The sequence below is a fragment of the Symphalangus syndactylus genome, chromosome 9, assembly GCF_028878055.3.
Source record: "Symphalangus syndactylus isolate Jambi chromosome 9, NHGRI_mSymSyn1-v2.1_pri, whole genome shotgun sequence".
Lineage (NCBI taxonomy): Eukaryota > Metazoa > Chordata > Mammalia > Primates > Hylobatidae > Symphalangus > Symphalangus syndactylus.
The window spans coordinates 13,382,397-13,408,447 of NC_072431.2; the positions used below are offsets into that span (position 1 = coordinate 13,382,397).

Below are 26,051 nucleotides of genomic sequence, written 5' to 3' on the forward strand. Positions count from 1 at the left end.
CCACGCTCCTCTGTGGCTCTGGGCATAGCCCTCCTGTCGTATCCAGGCGGCCGCCTCGGCCACGATCCGCTTGCTGTCTGCCAGGGGGTCCACTGAGCTCTTCCGCCCCGCCCGGAGAAAGCGTCAAAGCCGGCCTGCCAGCTGCAGTGGCAGAGCCCAGCCCCCAAAGCCCGCTGCATACATGGCCTTGTAGCACCACCAGCCTGCGAGGGCTGCAGCAGCAGCCGAGCCCAGACTCGAAGAGGAGTTGGGGACGTCAGTGCGCAGGGACAAGCAGAGCAGCTATCGGCCAGCTAGAAGTCTGCAAATGCCATCATATGGATATCTATAGAAACGCAGCGAGTGGAGGAAAATCAGGCAGCGCCCCTACACTTCCTAAGCGGCGTTAGCAAAGAGAACCCCCCGCCCCCCAGCAGCCCCAGTCACTGCCTCCTGAAGCAGGGCACCCTGAGCTTGGCTGGGCCAAACCCTCCGCTGAATGTAGCCAGCAAGCAGCTCCCAAAGGCGGGAGACAAACGAACACTCCTTAGTTAAATTATTCAGACCGTCTTCACTACCGAATAAAACATTGATGAGACTACTTTGGAAGTGCTTTATCTTGTTAATGCTAATGACTTCGAGAAGGGAGTGAAATTTTCCGTTGGGGGCGGGCGCTGAGATGAGACGAAAGGGAATTCAGGGAAAAAAAGGCGCCAGGGTAAAGGGCTTTGCAAGTTAACTAAATTTGTTGTGCTTCAGCCGGCCAGGGGAATCTCATTTTAACATACCAGACCCAATATGTTAATTAGGCAGTCGCAAATCCAACCTGCTCCTTGTAAATCAAGGCACCGGAAAAATAATTCAAAATATCTATTATACAGAGACAAAACAAACAAACAAACAAAAAACGCGCACAGGAGTCCCTCTCCGTGACGGAGACAATACAGCGGGAGAGAATGTTGGGTGGTGGCTATCGTTTTAGCCTGGTTCTGCTAGATATAAAAATGACTTCTTTCATGGATTTATTCTGCTCCATAAAAGCACGCCCTGGCAGTTAAACACCATATCTCAAGACACACAGCCGTGACAATATATTCCCTTTCATGCAAACCAAGTTCCAAGAAAACTCCATTTCGAGTCAAAGTCTCCAGATGCGTAATTTACAACTACTAAAAAGATCTGGCAAGCTCCTCCACAACAAGGAAAGGAAAACAACCTGGCACCAGAGGTAGAAAAGGGTAAAAAAGATCTTTGGTTTAAACGATGGGTGGAAACCAAACACCCACTCACACTCCACAATCTGGAAAGGGTTGGGTACCAAATGGTCCGTGGCAACCACAGCCTGAAGGAAACACAGCATTTTGATCTCTGGCATCTTCAGACAGGTTCCACACGCCTAGCTCTCAAAAAATATCCTCAGGGTGGAGCACATCCATATTCTCAAAGCTTTCACTACTGGATTAAGTGCTTAGGTATAGATTTATATTTCACCTACTAGAAATTGTATTACAAAATCACAGAGCAGGCGCCCTTGGATACCCAACCGTTCCCAATGATTTTCAAAACATTAATAAGTAAAGTAACCTGCAATGCAGATAAGACACTAGAAACAAGATCAAAAGGAAACTGGGTGAGGCGAGTAATCGTTGGTTTGTTACCTGGTGCCTCTAGGGGAAAAGACGGTCGTAGGAAGACTTTCTGCCCGCAGGTACAATCCCGGCAAGGTGGCTCCAGGTGGCTTTCACAGTCGTACGCGGGTCTCGCTCGTCACTTCGCTGCCCTTTGCCATAGCTCAGCACCCGCATCGTAGGGAATCAGAAAGGCGGCTCCTGCCACTGCCGCCGCTGCCCGCAGGTCGCGCTGGGTGGGGGATCCGCTGCAATCGCCCCATGAAACCCGCGGCTCCGTGCCCGGGGAGCGGGCAGAGGCAGGGCGGCCGCGCACGCACACACAGACACACGCTCACACTCACACACTCGCACCCGGGCGCGCGCGCACTTGCACACACACTTGCACACGCACACCCAGCACTGCACAGGGAGGAAGCAGCACGGAGGGAACCGGTCCTTCTCACGACTGGCTTCGAAGCCCACCGGACCGCGGGCAGCAAAGAGAGCGTTCTCGCATAGCCCTTTAATCACGTTTCCTTCAAGTTCTCCTCCAACCCGAATCCACGTAATTCAAGAGCTGGTGACATTTTGGTGGGGAGGAGGGAGCCGAGAAAGGGCTGAGGAAGAGTCGGGGATTTTGTTAAGCAGTTTAATAAGCAATCCTCATTACCTTATTTGTTTTGTTTTGTATAGCAAACCAGTTCGAAGGGCTGAACTTTTGGCTTCAAATGCTGTGGACCAAAACGTAAATATCCTTCTGGCCAAGAGAAGAAGGTGTAGATACACAGAAACAAGAGGGCTGCAAGACCCTCTCTTGACCTTGCGATGCACCTGGAAGCAGGTTAATATTGGCGCTTTCCAAGCTTCTGGATAAAGCGATCCACACACCTGGGTCCACAGCCCAGCAGCCGCTCCAAATCCAGCCAGGAAAATGGGTCTGGGTGTCCTCAGATCTCTGCAAGAACCCGGGCATGAAGGGGCTTCGCCGAGTTAACACATTTGCTTCTGGGCAGTTGGATAAAAGACAGTCAAATGCATCAGATAGGCGCGCGCGTACACACACGCGCGCACACACATACGCAGCTAGCTGGAAAGCGGCTTACAAAACACTAGAGACATGCCAAGATGACTTGAAAAGGTAGCCAACATCCAGGATCTTTCCGGAAAACAGAAGGACCAGCAGGGAGGTTATCAAAGTCTTCTCAAGTCTTTCAATTCTTCCTCTCTCCTGTGAGTGTGTGTGTGTGCGTCTGGAAGGTTTCGTTGGTCTGCCCCACCCCCGTCCAGTTGCGCTTTTTTGATATAACCGACCGTGCAAAATGGATTATATGGGTGGGCTGTGCTCACAGCCCGGAGCTCCCCAAAGTCAAGAATCCTAAGGGAGCAGCCAGCTTCTAAACAATTCACATCCTCAAGGGAAGAAGGAAAAACACGCTCAAACACACGCAAACACGCGCACACACATACATAGTCCTCCGTTCGGGCAGCTCTGCACAAGCTCACCGCCTCCCTGCGCGGCGCTGCACACAGCGCCCCGCCCGCTGGCCACCGCGCTGAGGCGAGTCCGCAGTTCAGGCGCGAGGCAAGCAGCCGAGGTCCGGGGCTGCGGCCGCGGCCGGGGCGGACCTGGGAGCTGGGCTTCCCAAGGCGGCGCGTGCGGGCAACGGCGGCCTCCTGGCCGCGTGGAACTGAGCCCTGCGCTGCAGCATGAAGGCGGCGGCGGCGGCGGCGGCGGGCGCGCGGCCGTGAGCTCAGCCCGCGCCGCAGTGACGGGAGCGGCCGTGTCAGCCAGACCCCGAGAGTCCGTGAGACCCCGGCCGGGGCCGCTCAGCTGCTGTCAGCCCTCGGGCCTCCCAGCCAGACTGGTTCCGAACCGATTTATCAGGGAGGTGCGGAGAGGGCCGGCGAAGCGCCAGGAAATCCCCAGGCTGAGGAGGCGCGGGGGCGTTGCAGGAAGGGGGAAGGGAAAAGGCAGAAAACCTGGAGAATGAAGGCGAACTTCCAGGACCGTCCCTAGCCTCCTGCAAAAGGGCAATTTGCTGATCGCCCACTTCCTCGCGGTTACGGGATAGAGAGAATCATCACTGAGTCAAGCTTCGGCTGCTTAGGGCTGTGGGAAAAGTCATTAGCTGTAATAACCCGCCGGAAATTTTGAGGAGAGCTACTGACTTGGGGGTTTCAGTCATCTGAGGCTGGCTTCCGCTGTCCCCTTAGTTGTGGGTGGTGATTTGCTTACTAATCCGATGGGAGCGGATTCTGAAAAGAACATTTATATTTGGGAGTCAACTCAGCTCAGCATCAGTTATTACGAATACTGCAGTTGGTCACATTTTACTATGTCAAGGGCAGAAAGGGAGCCCAACAGTCTTATAAGCCAGACCTAGTCTCTAAGGTCACCGGCACAGACGCAGGGTCTAAAGCAGGAAAGAGGTGCGACTGCAAAGGAGGTTAGACAGGGCCCTGCCGGAATGCATCTGCCCGGAGCCCTCGCCTGGTTTTGCTTGATACTCCCACAAGACTCCCAATGCTTCTCTCCCCGACCCCATCCCCACTCCCTCCATCCTGGAAAAGCCAGTGAGCAAAGTTAACTCTTTCTTCTAAGAAACCCTGAGTGAAATCTTGCTCTTCCTTTCTGCTGGAGTCCTGAAACCCTTTCGCTTCTCATTTTGGGTTCACCAGCACGTGGTCTTCGGACAGTGCGCGCACCTTCGCTCTCGGCTCTGTTTCTAGCTAGTCCAGACACCAGTCTGTACCCAAAGGAAGAGTAGGAAGTTGCGAAGGGAAGCTGGCTAACAAGGGCTTCTTCTATCCTACTTGGCAAAGGCCCATGCGGGTGGCCTCCGTGGATATGGAGCTCTTTCATTTTGTTCCAAAAAGAGCTCTGCCAGGCTTTACCATCGCCCTGGAGGTGCACAGGCGCGCGTATACTCGAGCACAACCATGGGCTCACCCCAAGCGCGCACACCTGCACCCACACGTAAGGAAGAACCACACAGCTGTATCTCTGTCGGGGAAGAACACGAGGAGTGAAGTGCTTTAGGTGGAAACTGCTCACATCTCCTTTCTTTCCTCTGCTCCCCCTCTCTGCCCCTGGTACTCCGGATCCAATCCTTGGCTTAGGAATCCACTCAAGCCACGTCTGTCTGCTTTGTTCCAGGGGAGCGCAGCTCCGAGACTGCACTCCCAGCCGTGCAGCCTCCTTCCAGGTCGGCGAGCGGCGCCAGATCCGGGACTTCAGGGTCTCCGAGGGAGCTTGGGAGGCTCAGGATCTGAGTTGGAGAGCTGGAAGGCCAAACTCCGAGCAGCTGAGGGACTGCGCAGGAAGACCACAGAAATAAACCAAAGGCACACCGCGGACAGAGGTACCAGAGGACACCACTGAAGTCCAGGAGAATCTCCACCACAGCCATCAGCGTTTTCCTTGTAGCTTTCTGTCCCTCGAAGTGGAAAATTGAGGTTTCTGAGAAGTCCACGGAGAGAACTGGCAGGAAACTGAAGCCACAGACTCCGGAGGCATAGGGAGAAAAAATGCTTCCATCCCCCTTTCACTTTAAACTTGATCGCTTCTGGGACTTCACTGGAGGGCGGTGGAATTGCACCAACCTGGAGTACAGGCAGATCCCAGCGAGCACTTCCAAGTACTTTAGGACGTGGGGGTGACTCCTTTTTCTTCAGGATTGTCCCACTTGCCACCCTTTCCAGCTGAGCTGATAGGTACCAATGAAAGTCTAGGAGATAAGGATTTTCCGTTACCTCAGGAATCAAAGTATAAAATGTTGAATGAGAAACCCAAAGACCTTGCATCACTGGGCTGAATAACTTTCTGTTTTCTTTTTTATAGTGTCCAGACTGAGGTAGGGAGGGGACACACTGAGCTAGCTGTAAGAAGTCAAGGGTTGGGACAAAACAAAGTTCAAATATATACTGGAATGTGTGTGTGTGTGTGTGCGTTTTAGAAATTGTGTGTGTGTGTGTGTGTGTGTGTTTTCAGCTTGAGAAAGATGAAATCAACGTTTCCTTAATGCTGGGAGTAATAATGCTTAATGCTTAACTTTTCATCGTTCTTTCATGTTTCAAGCCCTACCAGGCCCAGGAAAACACTTCTTTCCGTTTCCTGTAGCCTTCCTGTGTATCACGCATTATATTTGAAAGTGCTTTCCTCTACTTTCCTCATTTTATCTCAATAATCTCTGCTAAAACCAGGTAACTCTCACTCTCCCGGTTCAGCATTTGCTCTTTTCCCTCCTACACAAGCTGATTAGAATTTGCAATGAGAGAGGGAGAAGAAAGCTTCTATTTTGTTTCATGATTGTTGCTAGAAAACGGCAAGACCTCAGGAGAGAGACCAGGATATTATTTCCCAATGGATGTCAGAGCTAGCAAAGTTTTTTTTTTTTCTTTAAATTTTATTCCCCAGCAGGTCAAAAACTAGGATGTTTGCAAGAGCAATTTCTAGTTTGCTCATAAAACTATAGTTATTAGCCACTCTGAGGCTGGCATACTTTTAAAAGTTCAAACAAGTTCCTTGTAGAATAGGGTTCCTTTAAACATTAACAACATTTAAAAAGAAGTAATTTTTTTCATAAATAATTTAGATTTAACTCTTTACCTCTATAGTGTATCTGCCTTACTTTGTAAATGTGTCCCCTGATTTACTGCATATGTAAAATCACTTTTAAAATAATGTCAATTTTCCTGTTCTCCCAGGTCATTTTTCTGAGGACCAATGGTGATAAGTGTTGGTCTGCCTATTTTCCCAGAATAATCCAAGATTTGGGGAAAGAAAGAGTATTTTGCTAATTTCAGGTAATTGATAGAGATGTGAATGTTTTTCAGTTAAAGTGATGAATATCAAAAGATAACTTGAGTTTCTGCTTATATTGTTATTGAATATTTGAGTTTCTCTTTAAGGTAGTAAAAAAGTTATGATCTAGTTTTTTTTAATGGCGTTAACAATTAGTTTGCACATCTTATGCGTTTTATTTGCATGGATTAAGGTATGTGGCAAGTTATCACTTTAATTCATTAATTTGTTTTATATATAACTGAAGAAGCTTATTGTAAATTGGAAATACTTTACCTTCAAATTTCCTGGGTGATAAATCACTATTGAGTTACAAGCCTTTGATTATTTTTACTAATATAATGTAATATAAGTTATCTGACAGTTCAACACTGGAAATTGATATGAAGAACAAGGAAATACAAGTTTCTGAAATGAAGGGATATCATTAAAAACAAATCTGAGTTAAACAGAATAAATGAAATCCAAACTTTGAAGGTTTTTTTTAATCTACATAGTTTTGAAATATAAAAAGAAGTGTGCTTATATTAGGAGCATGTTTCCAATGTTGCAACTGACCTTGAAGTCCTAGAATACAGTGTATTTTAGCAACTAGATCTCACCAAAATATATATTTCAACTGACTTCAAAACAGAGTTGAAGACCCCAGCATATTTCTGGCATACATAGGTGAACAGATTTCTCACTGGAACAAAAAGAACCAAATGTATTTAGTATTTAATCTTCTTTTGAGTTACAGAAATATTTTTTCTTATTTTATTAAGAAAATATTTTTAAACTTGATTTATATAAAACACATTTCCTTTCCTTTTTTGCTGTATCTCTGTTGTATATTTTAACCTTTATAGATCATAATAGTGAACTAAAAGATCAAGGTCTACTTGATGAAAACTGGAGCTAGCCCTGGGAACCTAATAAATTACTGGACAGAAGTCGACATTTATTTTACTAAGAAAAATGGTCTTTGAACCTAATTTTTTGAAACACAAATACAATGTGTTTCAGAGATTATATCCTCAGCAGAGACTTTTTGAGAGAGCTCAGAGGAAAGGAATTACTTCGGAGATAAGCGTTGCTGTAGAGAAAGGACATTTCCTAATACTGAAAGTTACAAGTAAATTTTATCTTTCATCTCCATTCATTTTTTTTTCTTGCTTATTTGCTGATACCTTGATGTCAACTCCTCATATTTGTCTGGTGCTATTTAGTTACCCAAGGGCCCCAAAATTCATCATGCTCTCGAGGACTATCTGACCCAAAGAAGAATTCTATGCTATTACAATTTCTACTTCTCATCAAAACTCCATTGAGTCATAGTAGATAGATCTAATTGAGCTTTTAATAAAAAATAAATTATATCAGACTAATTTAAGCTAAAGTATGAATCACTAGCAGCCTACATCAGGAATATGAAGCCAGCTTAATTTATAAAAAGTAGACTTTCTAGCAAAGTGTGTTAATACATATGGGAAGCAGGCGCACCTCAGTCATTCTTAGCCTTGTGTACCAAATTGAATAAGCATGGTACTATATTTTATATTTTTGTTTTTTGTATCTTTGATAATGCTATTGAACAATTATTCACACCTAGCTTTAGCCTTTGAAAGAAATATTTTTTTAATTTATGTGTGTGTATAGATAGAATTTCAAAAAGATTTCCACTAGATAGTGAAACTGTTCTCTAAAATGAATCTAGTCGTAGAGCAATTATCTTAAAAATAAAACATCAAAGTAATTGTTGTTATGACTTGATTTAGGAGTTCAGGTAGGCACACCAAATCACATTAGGTAGAAGTAATAAGCTGTTTGAATGTCTATGGAATTCATTTCTTCAACAGACTTATGTTAAAAGCCTGATTAAGAACTATTGTTGTGCCAGACCCCTATTAACTCCAATAGGGATGACATCTGACATCGTGTCTGAGAGGCAGAAGGAGAGACCCAGAGCCAGTGAATCAGACACAGCATTTATTGAGGAGTTATATGAAGTTCGGGCCAGGAGTGGTGGGCTGGACAGTAAAACTGCTACTGTTTATAAAAAGCATACAGGATATATAGCATTTTCATTTAGGAATCTCCAGCTAGCAACCTCCATTTTACCCGAAACAAACGTCCTCAGTCCCCTTTATGGCCTGAGTTCCAAGGTATGGCCGAGGGGTTCAGAAGTCCTCCATAGTTAAGGAATGAATCTCCAGGTTGGCCAGTCCTGAATTTCTTAGGTCAGAACTCCAAACAAACCTTCTTCTTACACCACAGGAACCTTCTCAGGGTATGCTTGAGTTATTGCTATCCAGTGCATCTGCCAACAAAGATTTGGCTTCTTAGCTTTAGTTTTACGGGGTTTTTTTTAACTTCTGTTTTTTCTTTTATTATTTATTTATTAATTAATTTATTTTTTGAGGTGGAGCTTTCACTCTGTCACCCAGGCTGGAGTGCAGTGGCACGATCTCGGCTCAGTGCAACCTCTGCCTCCCAGGGTCAAGCAATTCTCCTGCCTCAGCCTCCCCAGTAGCTGGTATTACAGGCGTCTGCCACCACGCCCAGCTAACTTTTTGTGTTTTTAGTAGAGACTGGGTTTCACCACGCTGGCCAGGCTGGTCTCGAATTCCTGAGCTCAGGTGATCCACCTGCCTTGGCCTCCCAAAGTGTTGGGATTACAGGTGTGAGCCACCGCGCCCAGCTTTTAACTTTTAAGTTCAGGAGTATATGTGCAGATTTGTTACATAGGTAAACTTGTGTCATGGGGGTTCATTGTACAGATTATTTCATAACCCAGGTATTAAGCCTAGTACCCATTAGTTATTTTTCCTGATCCTCTCCCTCCTCCCACCTTCCACCCTCCCAAAGTCTCCATTGTATGTTGTTCCCCTCTATGTGTCCATGTGTTCTTATAATTTAGCTCCCACTTATAAGCGAGAACATGTGGTATTTGGTTTCCTGTTCCTGTATTGCTTTGCTACGGATAATGGCCTCCAGCGCCAAATTAGAAAACTGAATCTGTCTTCAAGGTTGAGGCAGATCCAGCTTCTTAATTATTCATCTTGAAACTCTGTCCTTGAATTTCAGGCAGGTGGCCACAAGTCGGCAGTAATGTGACACTCTCACGTGGTTGTAACCACATGGCTGGACTTTCTTACAAGCCCGCATAGATTTAGAAGGAAGAATTAATTTTAATTTATTTTATTAAAGATCCTTTTTATTAAAATAAATGATGTGTGATAAGTTTTATTTACATGAAATCAGATAATTTCTTTTGGAACAGTCATTTTTTAAAAAAATTCTAAAACATGATTAGGTAATTTGCCTTTTAATCTCTTCACTGGTTCTTTTTCTTTTCCCCTTTAAATCACAGCCATTTAGAGAGAAGACTGAGTTACTGTTCTTTTTTTACTCATCTTTTGCTTCCATAGTATTCCTGGTTCTGTATATGAATGCAATCTTTTGGCTAGCTTGGTGTTAAAGTTCTTTTGGATTTATATCTCAGCTCTTAGTGGCTGTGACTTCTGTAATGAAAGGGAATCCTTTCTGTGACTGGTTAGCATCAAACTTCTTTCTCCACACAGTGTCCTTGATTTCTCTGCTTGCAGTTTTGTTCATTCCATGTAAATTCTTTGAATGCCTTGTTATAGCCAGTGCCCTGCACTAGGCACTGGAGAAGGAAGACTAACCATAATTTTCATAGCCTCTGCCCCTCATAATAGAGCTTACCATCGAGTAGAGGTTAATGGACCAACAAATTAGTTGTTACACTATGATCTGGTTTTTATTTCACCAACTACAATTTGTTATCAAGCCCAAGTGTGTTCTTTTGTGAGACCTCTGGAACCACCTCCTATTAATGCCAATAATAGCTTCTCTGTTGCACTTAGTTTCTGGTTTATTTTTCCCACATTCATTCTAACTGCCTTGGGAGGTAGTTTGTGAAACATCTGTATGAAGTCTTTTACTGCAGTACCAGATACAGCCCAGGGTATTACTAAACAAAGTTTTGGAATAAAACAAACCTGTGTTTGAATCATGGTTCTGAGATTCGCTGTGTTACTTGTGTAAATCATTTAACTCACCTGAATCCTCAAGTTATAATGCATATCAAATAGAAATGAGAATATTTATATTTAGGGTTGATTGACAGGCTTTAATGACTGCCTGTAATATAAACTACCCAGTAGAAGTAGGTACTGCATAGATAACATTTCTATTCCCTGTCATTTGTCTATCTCAAATCATGTAATGAATGATTAATTTCACATTATAGTACAGATAAACCCAGTTTCTCAAAATAAACTACTTTTTAATCAAGAAAATCTGCTCATAAAAGCTTCCTGAGATAAAATCCTTGAGAAGATGCCTAAAATATTCTACTGATGTTTTTATTTTCCCTCATATTAAATATATATTATATAATATATATTATCTATTATATATAATACATATACCAAATTATATATTAATTCAAACATGAAATTTAAGCAAAATTTTCAATATCCAACTTGTTCTCCTCAGACGCGATTTGTTCTCAAAATGCTTTTTAGAAGTTTTGTACCTTAAATTATCTCCCCTTTAAAAGGGCTAGTTTTAGGCTAAAGTAATCAAAGAAGTTTCCTTGGATTTTATACAGCTGGTCTTTGGCTTTCAGAGTAGTTTCTCTCTCTCTCTCTCTCTCTCTCTCTCTCTCTCCATATATATATATATGTAATATATGTATATACATATATATGTATCAAGCCCAAGTGTGTTCTTTTTTGAGACCTCTGGAACTACCTCCTATTAACATACACACACATAGAATCTTATTGAGGTACTTAAACATTATTGAGGTATTTAAAACTCATTAGAGAGAAAAATATTACACTAATTGTTACAAATATTAAGAAATGTGTGGAAAATAAAAGTAGGGTAATATGAAAATAAACATAGAAACATTAAATATAGATTTTAAATTATTTACCATCCATTTATTAAAATAATCATGAACATTTATATTTGTAGAAAATGTGATTAGTTTAATAGTTTTTAAACTGCATTATATTGTTATGCAGCATTTTTCCACTTTAAAGTAAATTTGTCTATCATCAACAAACTATTAATTTAATAAATTAATAGTTTAAGCTATAAATATGTATATTTAATTTCTGCTTGGATATGCAAAAACATAAATTATTGTTTTATTTTGTGTTTAATTTGGCATGTTTTAACATTTTGTAATATTGTAACGTTAGAACATTTTAAAACCAAAAAATATATTGTTGAAAAATTAATGTGACGCCGATTATGGGAACTTATTATATATTTTATAATAGTTTTATTATCAACAGAATTCAGGAAATAAGAGAAATTGCATGAGAAATCATTGTGAAAAATTATATGGCATTGTAGTCTTTTCTATATTGTTTTCAAACTTGTGCGTCCAGCATTGATTACAGTTACCTTTTATAATTTTACAAATTTGAGGGTTTGCTACATTTTCTGGTTGAATATTTTCAATACTTTTTTTAATACTAAATAATGTAGCCAAAAGTGTAAAAATATTAGCATTACATTTATTCATTCATTCATTTTCATAATAGTATGCTTTAGGATTAGGTACCTCCTGATATAGACTTCATTTACTAAGATATATTATCACTCTCCAGTTTTCTTTCACATTAAAAAGTTCAACGTATCTAGAACGGAACAAAATGGAGAAAGCAAAGAATGAAGGTAAACTCCCAGTTAATAGTTATTCAGTAATACATAAACAATTCTCTGTATGTTATCTAAAAATGCTTTTTTTTAAACTAAACGCTCTATTTTCAAAAATATTGTCTTACATTCCAGAGAGATGTTTTACGCTTCTAACAAGACGAGGGTAAATGAATGATTTATTAAAAGACAAGTAGTAATGTGAAAAACATGCACATACCTCCAGGCATATATGATGGATCTTTATAACACACTAAGGTTTTATTTTTCAATGTGGTAAATGGTGAGATGCAGTTTTAAATCTTAACTTTTTCTAAAATGTGAGAATGCTCATAATGTAAAAAATAAAAATTTACTAATTTTGAAACAGACCCTTATGTGAGGCAGTGAACTAGAATAAGGCAGTTTCTTTTTCTACTGACCTCATCTTGGAAACTTTGATTGGATTCAGTAGTACTACTGAATTTAGTAGAAATTTAGAAAATTGCCAGTGAGCTATGAGATGGATTCCTCGACCTCTTCAACTCATTTCTGCTTATTGTGTTATGTCTTTATAATATGCAACTAGGTTCTCTTTCTTGCTTTTGTTATTTAAACACTTCTGATTTATCCTTGGTAAGAGGATTCTTACTCGACATGTTATTAAAAGTGTGTATAAATGTGATTGCTAAACTGCCCTGAGCTTCTAGTCTCTAAGTATGGGGTAGCCTTGCAGGAGCAATCACGGAGCAGTGGCACCGTTGGAGCTGTAACACTGCCTCCTCAATAAAGCTGTTTTCTTCTGCCTCTGGCTTGCCCTTGAATTCTTTCCTGGGCAAAGCCAAGAACCCTGGCTGGCTTAGCCCCACTTCAGGGCTTGCCTGCCCTCCATCAGAAGGACTCTTTTTAGAATTGTAGAATTAGAAGAGTACCTCTTTGAATACTTAGAAAAGAAGCTTCTGGAAAATGTTGCACAGGACACTACAGTTGAAACTTACAGTGAAACTTTAAATGTCAAAGAAGAAAAACAGTATGTGTAGAGTGGCCATGCCTACACTAGTTTATGTAAATATGAAAACATTTTTCTTGTAAAAATATGCAAGGCGATTTTATAATTATAGAGCAAATGTTTAGTTCAAGTGGCAACTACTCTTTGAAAGCTAATATTGGTTTCCCTGAAAATATTTTTCTGTTTTTTGAACTGTATAAAGTCTTGGACACTTTCTTGATTGTAAAATCTCTCCCACTGGGGCTCATTTGCTTTTTTTTTTTTTTTTCTGAGACAGAGCCTCACTCTGTTGCCCAGGCTGGAGTGCAGTGGTACCATCTCGCTTGCTGCAAGCTCTGCCTCCCGGGGTCACACCATTCTCCTGCCTCAGCCTCCCCGAGTAGCTGGGACTATAGGCACCAGCCACCACGCCTGGCTAACTTTTTGTATTTTTAGTAGAGACGGGGTTTCACTATGTTAGGCAGGATGGTCTCGATCTCCTGACCTCGTGATCTGCCCTCCTCGGCCTCCCAAAGTGCCGGGATTACATGCGTGAGTCACCGCACCAGGTCTTTGATTTTTATTTATTTATTTATTTTTGCCTTAGTGCAATGCATCTATGCCATGGTATACACTAAGAAGTGAAAACTCAGACTGAAAGGCAACATTGATAAGTGCAGCCCATGGAAAAAAAAAAAAAAAAAACAAACAGATTTGAACAAAGTTGTTAAACTTTGGAAAAGAAAATGAGTGAATATCATCCACAACGTAGTGAAGTGTGTCTGTAGTTTCAGCTATATCCCAGTCTGCGAATTCAGAGTCTCACATTCTATGTAGATCACATTTGTATAAGGTGATAAGTTTTTTTAAATGTAGTCAGTACAAAGAATCCTTAAATTTATGTTTTGTCTTTTCAAATTTATTATTTATTACTTCATCTCTTAAATGTTGCAATGCATAAGATAATGTGCCAGGCTTTTTTTTTAACCATTTGTTTTGTGATATCAAACACCTCCCTAAATTTCTCCTCTTTGATTTTAATATTAACTAGAGCCATATGTTTATATACATAAAATTTACATGGAACATATTGTTCAATGGTGTAGATCATATTTATTTTAAAATATGTTTTTGTTTTATTTGTCCTAAGCTGATACCTGTAAAAATAAGTGAAACAGAATACCTGACTTTAAGAAACTGCAATCCAACACAATCAGAAGTCTTTTAAATTTAGCAATCATGATAAAAAGGCAACTGATTATTCCCTGTTCTGATTCTGGTAGTGGTTCTGTTTCAGGCTTCATAAGCATGAACTAAAGATGAAACAATCTTGGTACATAATCTATTAGGCTTAACTCCAACTGTATAAGTACATTATCAAATCTGACATTTAATTGTACTATATCTCTGATTTAGTCAAAATTATGACATAATTCACATTTACTATTAATTTAACACAGCCTCTGTGATTTATATTTATGTTATTATAATCAAAATGTTTTGTTGATATTTACAGCCTAAGAAGATAAAAAGTAGTTTATAAATAGAGTTTTAACTCAAATTTTAGATTCCTTTATTGGAATAAAACAAACTATTTGCTGTTTACAAGATTATTTCTGTGTCATGAACATTATCTCCCTCCCAGCCATGTTTCTGGAATTACTGTCCTACCTGATTTAATCTTAGCTGTCACAATCAGACAGACAGAAAGTGTGGGATACTTTTCTTGCATCTGTAGTGGAAACCTTAACAGCATCCAGTAACTGCTGCAGGTCTGTCAGATAAATAAATACATGATTAACTGCATTTTTTATTTATGCTTACACAAAAAATAATATATGCCTTTAAACATTAATATGAATGCATGCAGGTCAGTAATAATTACTTTACAAATTACTCCATTTATTCATATTTGGAAATGCTTGAATTTCCCAAGAATAAAAACTCAAAGTTAGAAAGGAATTTTTAGATCAGGTATTTCAACTGCTATTTTTAAGCTTAATAAAACAAAAACAAAACAAAACAAAACTGATGCCCAAAGACTGTAAGCTTGGAGAGAAGTAGAGAAAGGAATGAATCACAACTAGACTATACTGACTCCTTCTCTTGGCTCTCCGAAGCATATTAATGAGATTCCTTGTTGTGGTGAACAGAGATTCACCCACATTTAGAGAAAAGAAGATAGTTTTAAAAATACTTATGGAATTTGAGTAGGAAAAGATAAATTGCAGTTCTAAGTAAACATAGTAATATGTGTCACAATTTGAAGTGCTGTGAAGAGAATCATTAATCTAAACAAGACAGAATTTATGAGTTTCTTCACAATTAAATCAGATGCAGTAAGAATTATAATAATTTTTAAATTGTATTCTTTCTTGAAGAAGAAGTGAATTGGATTATGGATTAAAACATAGGCCAGTGGATATTCATTAGTATCCTGAAACCTAGCTGTACCTTGCATTAAACCTATAATTTTCTGAGTATAGGCAGATCATAATAAGCAAATCAATGCTAGATAAATAATGAAGTGTTCTTTTCCATCAACAATGACCTCATATTCTGGAATGAAAAAAAGACATAAGTAAATGAAATAGAGTAGAATAAATGGGTATGTGTGTGTCAGTGTGAGTGTCTGAGTGTGTGTATTACAAAAAGGAAGTAATAAACTATGTGGCAGATCAGGGAAGGTTTGCAAAAGTGGACACTTCAGTTGGGTCTGAAAATATAAGTAGGGATGACCCAGACAGTGAGGTAGAAAAGGGTATTTTAGGCAGCGAGAATGACACAAACCAAATGGAAAGGTACAAGGCAGTAGGCATACAGGATAATGTGAGGTTAGGCCCTGTTGTGTTTTTTGTTTTTTAACTTTGACTTTAAGTTCAGGGATACATGTGCAGGTGTGTTACATAGGTAAACTTGTGTCATGGGGGTTTGTTTTACAGACTATTTCATCACCCAGGCATTAAGCCTACTACCCTTTAGTCATTTTTCCTGAACTTCTCCCTCCTCCCACCCTCTGCTCTCTGATGGGCCCAGGTGTGTGTTGTTCCCCTTTATGTGTCCATGTGTTCTCATCATTTAGCTCCCACTTATAAATGAGAACATGCAGTATTTGGTTTTCTGTTCTTGCTTTAGTTTGCTAAGGATAATGGCCTCCAGCTCCATCCATGTCCCTGCAAAACACATGATCTCATTTTTTTATGGCTATGTACCATTCCATTGTGTATATGTACCACATTTTCTTCATCCAATCTACTGTTGGTGGACATTTAGGTTGATTCCATGCCTTTGTTATTGTGAATAGTGCTGCAGTGAACATACACATGCATGTGTCTTCATAACAGAATGATTTATATTCCTCTGGGTATATACCCAATAATGGGATTGCTAGATCAAATGATATTTCTGTCTTTACGTCTTTGAGGAATTGCTGCACTGTGTTCCACAATGGTTGTACTAATTTACTCTCCCACCAGTAGTGTGTAAGCATTCCTTTTCTTCCACAACATCAACAGCATCTTTTTCCTTTTTGGACTCTTTAATAATAACCATTCTGACTGATGTGAGATGGTATCATTGTGGTTTTGATTTGTATTTCTCTAACGATCAATAATGTTGGGCTTTTTATCATATGATTGTGGGCCACATGTATATCTTCTCTTGAAAAGTGTCTGTTCATGTCCTTTGCCCATGTTCTGATGAGATTCCTTATTTTTTCTTGTAAATTTAATTTCCTTAAAGATGCTGAATATTAGACCTTTGTCAGATGCATAGTTTGCAAAAATTTTCTTCCATTCTGTAGGTTGTCTGTTTACCCTGTTGATGGTTTCTTTGTGCTATGCAGAAGCTCTGTAATTTAATAAGATCCCATTCATCAATTTTTACTTCTGTTGCAATTGCTGTTGGCATCTTCATCATAAAGTCTTTGCACATGCCTGTGTCCTGAAAAGTACTGCTTAGCTTGTCTTCCAGGGTTGTTATAGTTTTGGGTTTTATGGTTAAGTATTTAATCCCTCTTGAGTTAATTTTTGTATACGGTGTAAGGAAGGAGTTCAGTTTCAATCTTCTGCATATGGCTAGCCAGTTATCCCAGCACTGTTTATCTAATAGGGAATCCTTTCCTCATTGCTTGTTTTTGTCAGGTTTGTTGAAGATCAGATAGTTGTAGCATGCAGCCTTATTTTTGGGGTCTCCATTCTGTTCCATTGGTCTATGTGTCCTTCTGTACCAGTACCATGGTATTTTGTTTACTGTAGCCTTGGAGTATAGCTTGAAGTTGAGTAGCATGATGTCTCCAGCTTGTTATTTTTGCTTAGAACTGCCTTGGCTATTCAGGCTCTTTTTTGATTCCATATGAATTTTAAAATAATATTTTCTAGTTCTTTGAAAAATCCCAATGGTAGTTTAATAGGAACAGCATTGAATCTATACATTTCTTTTAACAATATTGATTCTTCCTACTCGATAACATGAAATGTTTTTCCATTTGTTTGTGTCATCTCTGATTGCTCTGAGAGTGTTTTGTAGTTCTCCTTGTAGAGATCTTTCACCTCCCTAGTTAGCTGTATTCCTAGGTATTTTATTCTTTTTGTAGCAATTGTGAGTGGGGAGTACACTCCTGATTTGGCTGTCAGCTTTACTCTTGGTGTATAGGAATGCTAGTGATTTTTGCGTATTGATTTTGTATCTTGAGACTTTGTTGAGATTGTTTATCAGCTTAAGAAGCTATTGGGCTGAGGCTATGGGGTTTTGTAGATAAAGGATCATGGCATCTGCAAAAAGAGATAGTTTGATTTCCTATTTGGATGCCCTTTATTTCTTTCTTTTGCCTGATTACCCTGGTCAGGAATTCCAATACTATGTTGGTTTTTTTGTTTTGTTTTGTTTTGTTTTACTTTTTAACATTTATTTTAAGTTCAGGGGACATGTGCAGGTTTGTTACATAGGTAAACTTGTCATGGGGGTTTGTTGTACAGATTATTTCATCACTCAAGTATTAAGCTTGGTACTCATTAGTTATTTTTCCTGATCCTCTGATACTGATCCTCCTCCCACTTTCTACCCTCCAAAAGGCCCTAGTGTGTGTTGTTCCGCTCTATGTATCCATGTGTTCTTATTATTTAGCTGATAGTCTGGATAAAGAAAATGTGGTATTTCATCAATACTATGTTGAATAGGGATGGTGAAAAAGGGCATCCTTGTCTTGTTCCAGTTTTCAAGAAGAATGCTTCAAGCTTTTGCTCATTTATTATCATATGATATTGGCTGTGGGTTTTTATTTATATATGGCTCTTATTATTTTGAGGCCTGGTTCTAGAGGTAGAGTGATTTGCATACTTTGCCAAGGAATTTTACCTCATTTGAAAATCAGCAGGGAGCTAGTAAATGGTTTCATGCAGAATAATAAATATAGGTTTCTATTTTAGAAGGAATAATCCTGCAGCAGTATGGAAGATGGAGGTATGGCTAAGGATGAATGAAAAAAAAAAAGACTTCCTAAAGGAAAATCAAAGTAGTTTCAGCAGCAAATAAAAGGGTATGACTATGAATTGAGGGGGAAAGATTGCATTTTAAAGTTTATAAGAAGTTAATATTTATGGGGTTTAATATCCAATTAGATCACTATTGAAGAGGTAGGGTTTACCTCCAGTACCTCAAGCAGAATTTACTAGAACTATATATGACTATCTTCGGTAATCCAAGAAAAGGTTGTACAAAAGAACTAAAACAATCTGAGGAAATGGGGAAAACATCTCCAATTTTTTTCCACAGTCTCTCATTTCTGCTGCTCTCTCTAGATTGGGTTTTTGTGAACCTTTATCTTCAGATCAACTTTTATCTCGCTTGATCATCAGAGAACATGATTCATAATTCATATATGATCATCTTACATAACTCTCCTAATTCACCACCCACTGCTAATAACAAATTTTGTCCATGTTCCAACTTCAAACCCTAGAAAGAACATTTTGTGGTCTTTGGTACACCAATATACAGATGTGGAAAGAAAGCAAATTTGAGTAAGAAGAGCTAATTCCCTTTTTGGATGCATTTTCCTAAAAAAATTGTCAGGAGGCATTTGGATATATAAATTGGGTACAGGGGAACAATCTGGGATGGAGATACAATTGGAAAATTATTAAGTTATAGATGATTATTAAAATCATGCAACTAAATGAGAGTTGGTGAAATAAAAATCTGACTAAAGATGGACCCCAGAGGTATAACATAGCCAAGGAATTGATTTTTTAAATGATGAAAATAAGTTGAAAAACAATATATTTCAATTGGGAGCTGATGATAATATCAAGAAAAGCAAGGATGGAAAGAATTTCAAGAAATGGATTGGCAAACAGCATCAAAATTTGATAGACATTTGTCACATAAAGAGTAAAGTGAGAGGATTTATAAAGCATCACTGATGATGTTAGCAAAACACTTTCAGTGGAGTGACAGAAAGAGAAGCTAGACCCTCCTTATTGTGGGGAAAAAAAGAAATGGTCGATGAGAATTCAAAGACAAAATTATGGATCATTCATCCAAATGAGAAGACTTAAGTGCAGATGGATGAGGCTGAAAGATTTGTCAAGTCAGATCTTACCAAGAAATAAAGGATACAAATACAGAAAAGAGAATTACTATGCCCTAAACGTTTTTATTCCCCTCAAATTTTTATGTTTATATTCTAACCCCCAAATTGATGGTTTCCTAGATTGTTTAGTGTTGCTATAACAGAATACCCAAGACTGGGTAATTTATGAAGAAAAGAGATTTGTTTGGCTCATGACGCTGGTGACTGGAAAGCTCAAGAGCATGGTGCTGGGATCTGCCTGGCTTCTGTAAGGGCAATGTGCAGCACCAAGACAAGGTGCAAAAGTGGAAAGGTTAGTGGGTGTGTGTAAACAGACCAAACATGAAGAGGAACCTTGATTTATAACAACCTGCTCTCAAAGTAACTAATCTAATTTCTCAAGAATAAAGTATGACTCCCATGTGATAGTATTAATCTATTCATTAGGGATTCACTGCCCTGACCCAAACAGCTCCCACTAGGTCCCATCTTCCAATATTATTTCTTTGGCAATTAAATTTCAGCATTAGTTTTGGTGCAGACAAATCACATCCAATTCATAGTCCATGGTATTAAAAGCTAAGGCCTTTGGGAGGGGATTAGGTCATGAGGGTAGAGTCCTCATGAATGGGATTTGTGTCCTTATAAAAGAGGCCCCAAATACGAAAAAAATTTCTTTGTCCTTTCTATCATATGAGAACACAATCAGGTCTCTATCTATGAAAAAAACAACCTTCACCAAACAATGCAGCTGCTGGGACCTTGATCTTGGGCTTCCCAGCCTCAAGAACTGTGAGAAATCAATAGTAGTATGTTGTTTATGAGCCACTCAGTTTATGGTATTTTCTTACGGTAACACAAAGGAAGTAAGACAAGAGTAAATAAATTGCTGAAGCAAGATACCTAAGGAGTTTGTAGGGTATCCTATCTAGTAGAGATTAACTCTAAGCAGAAGAAGGAACACTTCTTTCTAGAAGAATAACAGTAGCTGCTACATATTGTCTTGTCCAAGCTCTTTCATAAATATTTCCATTTATTTTTGTATGACTTTTCTTACTGATATTTTAAATTAAATTTAGGATGATGGAATGTGGTAAAATTATTTAAATGTCTTAATTTTGAGAAACAAAGGTCCTGTGATAGATGTATTATTATAACAAGCTATCTAAGAAAAATCTGTAAGCAAATTAGTGGTTGACAACTATTTTTGAAAACTAAATAAATGATAAAACAGAACAAAAATTCAATTTAAAAACTAACAAAATAAAACAAAACAGTTCAAGCACACTGTGGTTTCCCCTCACCAATTACCACAATTTTTAGTAGACTTGGATAGGTACAGGTACAAATACTTTGATTCCAAGGACAAATACTTTATGGATAAATATTAACATTATGTGAGTATTATTTTATAATATAGGAAATAGCAACTTCAGAATAGTTGTTTGACTTGCTGAATATCAGAAAATATCCAAATTATTATTATTATTATTATTATTTTTTTTTTTTTTCTTGAGACGGAGTCTTGCTCTGTCACCCAGGCTGGAGTGCAGTGGCGCAATCTCGGCTCACTGCAAGCTCCGCTTCCCGGGTTCACGCCATTCTCCTGCCTCAGCCTCTCCGAGTAGCTGGGACTACAGGCGCCCGCCACCACGCCCGGCTAATTTTTTGTCTTTTTAGTAGAGACGGGGTTTCACCGTGGTCTCGATCTCCCGACCTCGTGATCCGCCCGCCTCGGCCTCCCAAAGTGCTGGGATTACAAGCGTGAGCTACCGCGCCCAGCCCCAAATTATTTTTAATACAATCTGAGCTCTTCGTGTTTTCCATTATGTGGGTCAACTAGTTGAGGATAATAACCTCAATAAGATTTCAATTATACTTCTTAAAAGTACTGAGGTTTACTAACTAGCATTCATGTGTCAAAGATTTGGGTGATTTGTCAGTGTCGGGGTGGTTGCCATTGATAAAGTCAATACTTACAACACTTGCACTTTTAGAGCAGCAGTTCACAAAGTGTGGTCCTTTGAATGCCATATTTTTAGAAGTGCAGATTCTCAGGTCTACCCAAGATCTATTGGACTAGAAACACAGGAATCTGTTTTAACAAGTCTTCCAGGTGATTCTGTGCTTCTTATATTTTGAGAACCACTATTTTTAAGGCTAGAACTTACCTACAATAAATAGTAAAAGGACCAACTGATGAAAAACAGATATTCCAAATTTATATTACTTTCATTTAAATATTAAACAATTTTCATTTTTTTGAATTATAAAGCACATCTTATGTTTTTGTATGCTTTGTCGAAGATCAGTTTGTTGTAAGTATTTGGCTTTATTTCTGGGTTCTCTATTATGTTCCATTGATTTACTTTCCTATTTTTATACAAGTACCATGCTGTTTTGGTTACTATGGCCTTGTAGCACAATTGGTAATGTGATGCTTCTAAATTTGTTCTTTTCGCTTAGTATTGCTTTGGCTATTCATGCTCATTTTTTGTTCCATATGAATTTTAGGAGTTTTTTTTTTTTTGGTTCTGTGAAGAAAGATGATGGTATTCTGTTCAGAATTGCATTGAATCTGTAGATTGCTTTGGGCAGTATGGTCATTTTCACAATATCAGTTCTTTCCATCCATGATCTTGGGATGTGTTTCCATTTTTTGTATTATCTATGATTTCTTTCAGCAGTTTTTTTTTTTTTTTTTGGTAGTTTTTCTTGTAGAGATCTTTCACACCCTTGGTTAAGTATATGTCTAAGTATCTTTTCTTTTGCAGCAAAGAAATGTATATTGGGGAAAGGATACTGTATTCAGTAAATTGTGCTGGAAAATGTGGTAAGACACATGTAGAAGACTGAAACTGGATCCTCAGCTCTCACCTAATACAAAAATCGACTCAAGATGGATCAAAGACTTAAATATAAAACCTGAAACCATGAAAATTCTAGAAGATAACACCAGAAAAACTCTTCTAAATGTTGGCTTAGGCAAAGAATTCATGACTAAGACACCAAAAGAAAATGCAACAAAAACAAAAATAAATAAATGGGACTCAATTAAGCTGAAAAGATTCTGCACACCAAATAAATAATCAGAAGAGTAAACAGACGACCCACAGAATGGAAGAAAATATTCACCAACTATGCATCTGACAAAGGACTAGTATCCAGAATTTACAAGGAACTCAAACAAATAAATAAATTCAAAAATCCCATTAAAAAGTGGGCAAAGGACATGAATAGATAATTCTCAAAAGAAGATATACAAACAGCCAATAAACATTAAAAAAAATTCAGCATCGCTAGTCACCAGGGAAATGCAAATTAAAACCACAGTGAGATTCCACCTTACTCCTGCAAGAATGTCCACAATTAAAAAGTCAGAAAACAATAGATGTTGGCATGGATGTGGTGAAAATCACATCAGTGAATACAGATTTGGGAAGAAATGTGCATAATTGGTTTCAGCTAGCCAACATGCTGCTCCCAGTATACTGGCTACAGCATTCTAAAAGTGTCCTCATATGGCTCTATTAAATATTCAAGAACTTTGACCAATATATTCTCTGCCAAATGCGCTCAAGAAATCTTGGTAGAGATGGTGTGGGGGTAAGGTGGGGGTTTTTCCGAAATGGAATCATGTTAATGTGGACTTAATGTTAAAATACGAATTTTCAAAAAAATTTGCTTTACTTTCAGCAGGCTAAATACCTACATCGTAAAATTTAAAAAATCTGTAATTCTCTCTTAATTTATTCATTATACTATTATATGTGGTAGGCATTTTTTTCCTGGCTCTCATATCAATTGTGTTTGTTTTATACTCATGAAATACAGGAAAACTCTGTAGAATATAGGGCCCGATGGAACTTCTAAGAGTAAGAAATTTTAATTTGTATATTATGGAAAAATCATCTCAGAAATATTAGTTTATAAATATGCAGATACAATTTCTAGAATGTCAAAAAATAATCCTTTCACCTGAGTTGTCTTAAGTAAATAACTTTTAGGTTTTTTAATTGGATTATTTATGTAATCATTATAAAGGAGATCTGAGGTTAATTGCTTAAGCATTTTCTTTAGCTTTTTGCAAGACTAAAAATGGAGAAAAAATATTTGCTCAAATATGGAGTCAAACTAATTTTGAAGAGAAATCTCTAAATACTTTATTAAATGACCAAAATATAAGAAAATTTTTAAAAAGACTGCAAATAGAAACACATCACTTTAAAGCACACAAAGAGATAAATGGAAAAAGTATTTTCTCAGAACATGCTAAAAAAAAGAACTTAGAATATCCAGGATACTGTATTTATTCATCCTTGCAACATGGATTTTAAATATGTTAGTGACTGAGCTATCATTTTCAGTGTTCTATATGAATTCTTACCTTCTCAGAAGATTATGTAGATATAACAGATACTTCTGGAATATATATATCCATGATAAGATTTGTCTTTTTACAAGAGAAAATATATCAAGTCCAGCAGAACTTAAGAAAATAAAATTTAATTAACTCTATATGATATAGGCCTTGTTAATATTACACATCAAAAAAGATTCTAGTTTATATTCTTTTGTCTGTAAGATGGGGGAGCTGTTGCATTATAAAAAATACTGGTCAGTTCCATTTCTCTAAGCATTTTCTTTTGATTAAAACCATTTGTAGTAAAAAATGATGACCCAAACCATTGTAAATGATATTTTAGCTGGGTTATAGTCTAATGAAATTGTGATTTTAAAAGTGCTTCAATTACTACAACTATAAAATTTTGGTTTACTAGGAATATGTATAAAGCGAAGTATCCATTATTTATTTAACATCAGTATATATTGTTTAACATTCTATTTTTGGGCTAAGACTTCCTAGGCTTTACAGAAGAGAGATTGTTTATCTGAACCGTGTAAAAATATGTGTGTGTGTATAAAAATAAATGTTTTATTGTTATTTAGTTACGTCTCTCCTGAAAACATTGATAGATCCAACAAGTCTCTTGATTCCTCTTATAAGCAAGAAGAAGAACAAAGTATGTCAGACCTAAACTTGAGTAAATCCAAGTTGGAAAAACAGAAGCAGATTTTTTTTAATCCTACAGGATGAATGTTGAGAGAGACAAAAATATTAATACCACACAAATTATAACCTACAGAAATTCTAAACCAGGTTGAAAACCTACTCATAAGCAGTTGATAATATCTTACACTTATGAAATGCAATTTTTTATTACAGAAAGAACTTCAGTAATTACCTCATGCTGTATATATGGGAAAGGAGATAAGGAAGAAAAACTCTTTATAGTATGCAGTTAGTTTTCTCCTGCCTTATCTTGGTATTTGTAGAAACACTTGGAAGTAGGAAAAGTGAACATTAGTGTCCCTGTTCTATAGTTTAAAAAATTGACATACATAAGTTATTTTTAATTTATCCATCTAATCACCAGTAATCATGACGCTTTATGAATGACAATTCTTTATATTTATTCAAAAATAAAAATAAATGACATCTGACTATATAACTTAAAATTCTTGAAGAAAATGTGTATAGGAATAACTTGTTACGAAATGTTATAGAAATGTTAGTTCTTGGTCTCATAGTTACAGTAAGTGGCTAATCATCATGTCTACCTTTATGTATAATTTATTTACATTTTAAAATGTTCTAACCTTGAAGACATAGAGAACAAATATCTGATGATAGGTGTTTGCAAGGCAGGGTCAGTGTTTTTTCTTGATATTTTATCTGAAATATCTCAGTATCTACTAGGAATCTAACATGGAAGGGTAATTACATATGATGATGGAAGCAAATTTTTATATACCCAATTTGTGGCCAAGCAAAACAAAGTGTAATGTGTCTGAGCATGTATGCGTTCCTTTCGCCAATTTTCTTGTGGTAGAATTTATAAAAGTGCATATATTCATGACGTACAATGTGATGATTTGATGTATATATACATTGTGAAATAATTACCACAATCAAGTTAATGAACACATTTGTCACCTCAGTTTTCTAAAATTACATTTATCAAACTCTATTTGAAAGTAAATGTGTTTTCTCATTGTTAACCACAACTTTAAAATTTTATTACAGATTAATGTAAAGAAAGCTACTGAAATTAATTTTAGTACTAAAACATCTGAATATACACCATGAAATGTATAAATGTATGTGCTGATTTTAGGAGTACAACTAAATAAGTAATGCAAACTTACTTGCAGGATCATCACATTAACTCTCTCTCTTTCTATATATATCATCTCATATATATATGATATATCTTATATGTCTAACTATATATATATATATGTAGAGGGAGAAAGAGAGACTATAGAATAATACAACCTTTCCATTAACTGCATATTAAGTCAGCCTTATAATAATGCCCCTGGATTATCTGACCTTTTAATAAAATGTTATACATATTTAGAGACTTGGATTGT

General features: G+C 37.9%; 1 protein-coding gene and 1 non-coding gene across 9 annotated transcripts in view; both read right to left on the reverse strand.

The window, feature by feature from the left end:
- Positions 1-3,448, reverse strand: part of LRFN5 (leucine rich repeat and fibronectin type III domain containing 5) — a 290,415-nt gene extending 286,967 nt beyond the window's left edge. For all 8 annotated transcript variants that reach the window (XM_055291456.2, XM_055291455.2, XM_063609278.1 and 5 more), the window contains exon 1: positions 1,638-3,448. The gene's annotated coding sequence lies outside the window, so the exon portion shown is untranslated. The remainder of the gene's footprint in view (positions 1-1,637) is intronic.
- Positions 3,449-14,702: 11,254 nt separating this feature from the next.
- Positions 14,703-14,831, reverse strand: LOC129490885 (small nucleolar RNA SNORA31). The gene has a single exon (XR_008660359.1). It is a non-coding gene; the product is annotated as a small nucleolar RNA SNORA31 (small nucleolar RNA).
- Between the last annotated feature and the right edge of the window lie 11,220 nt (positions 14,832-26,051).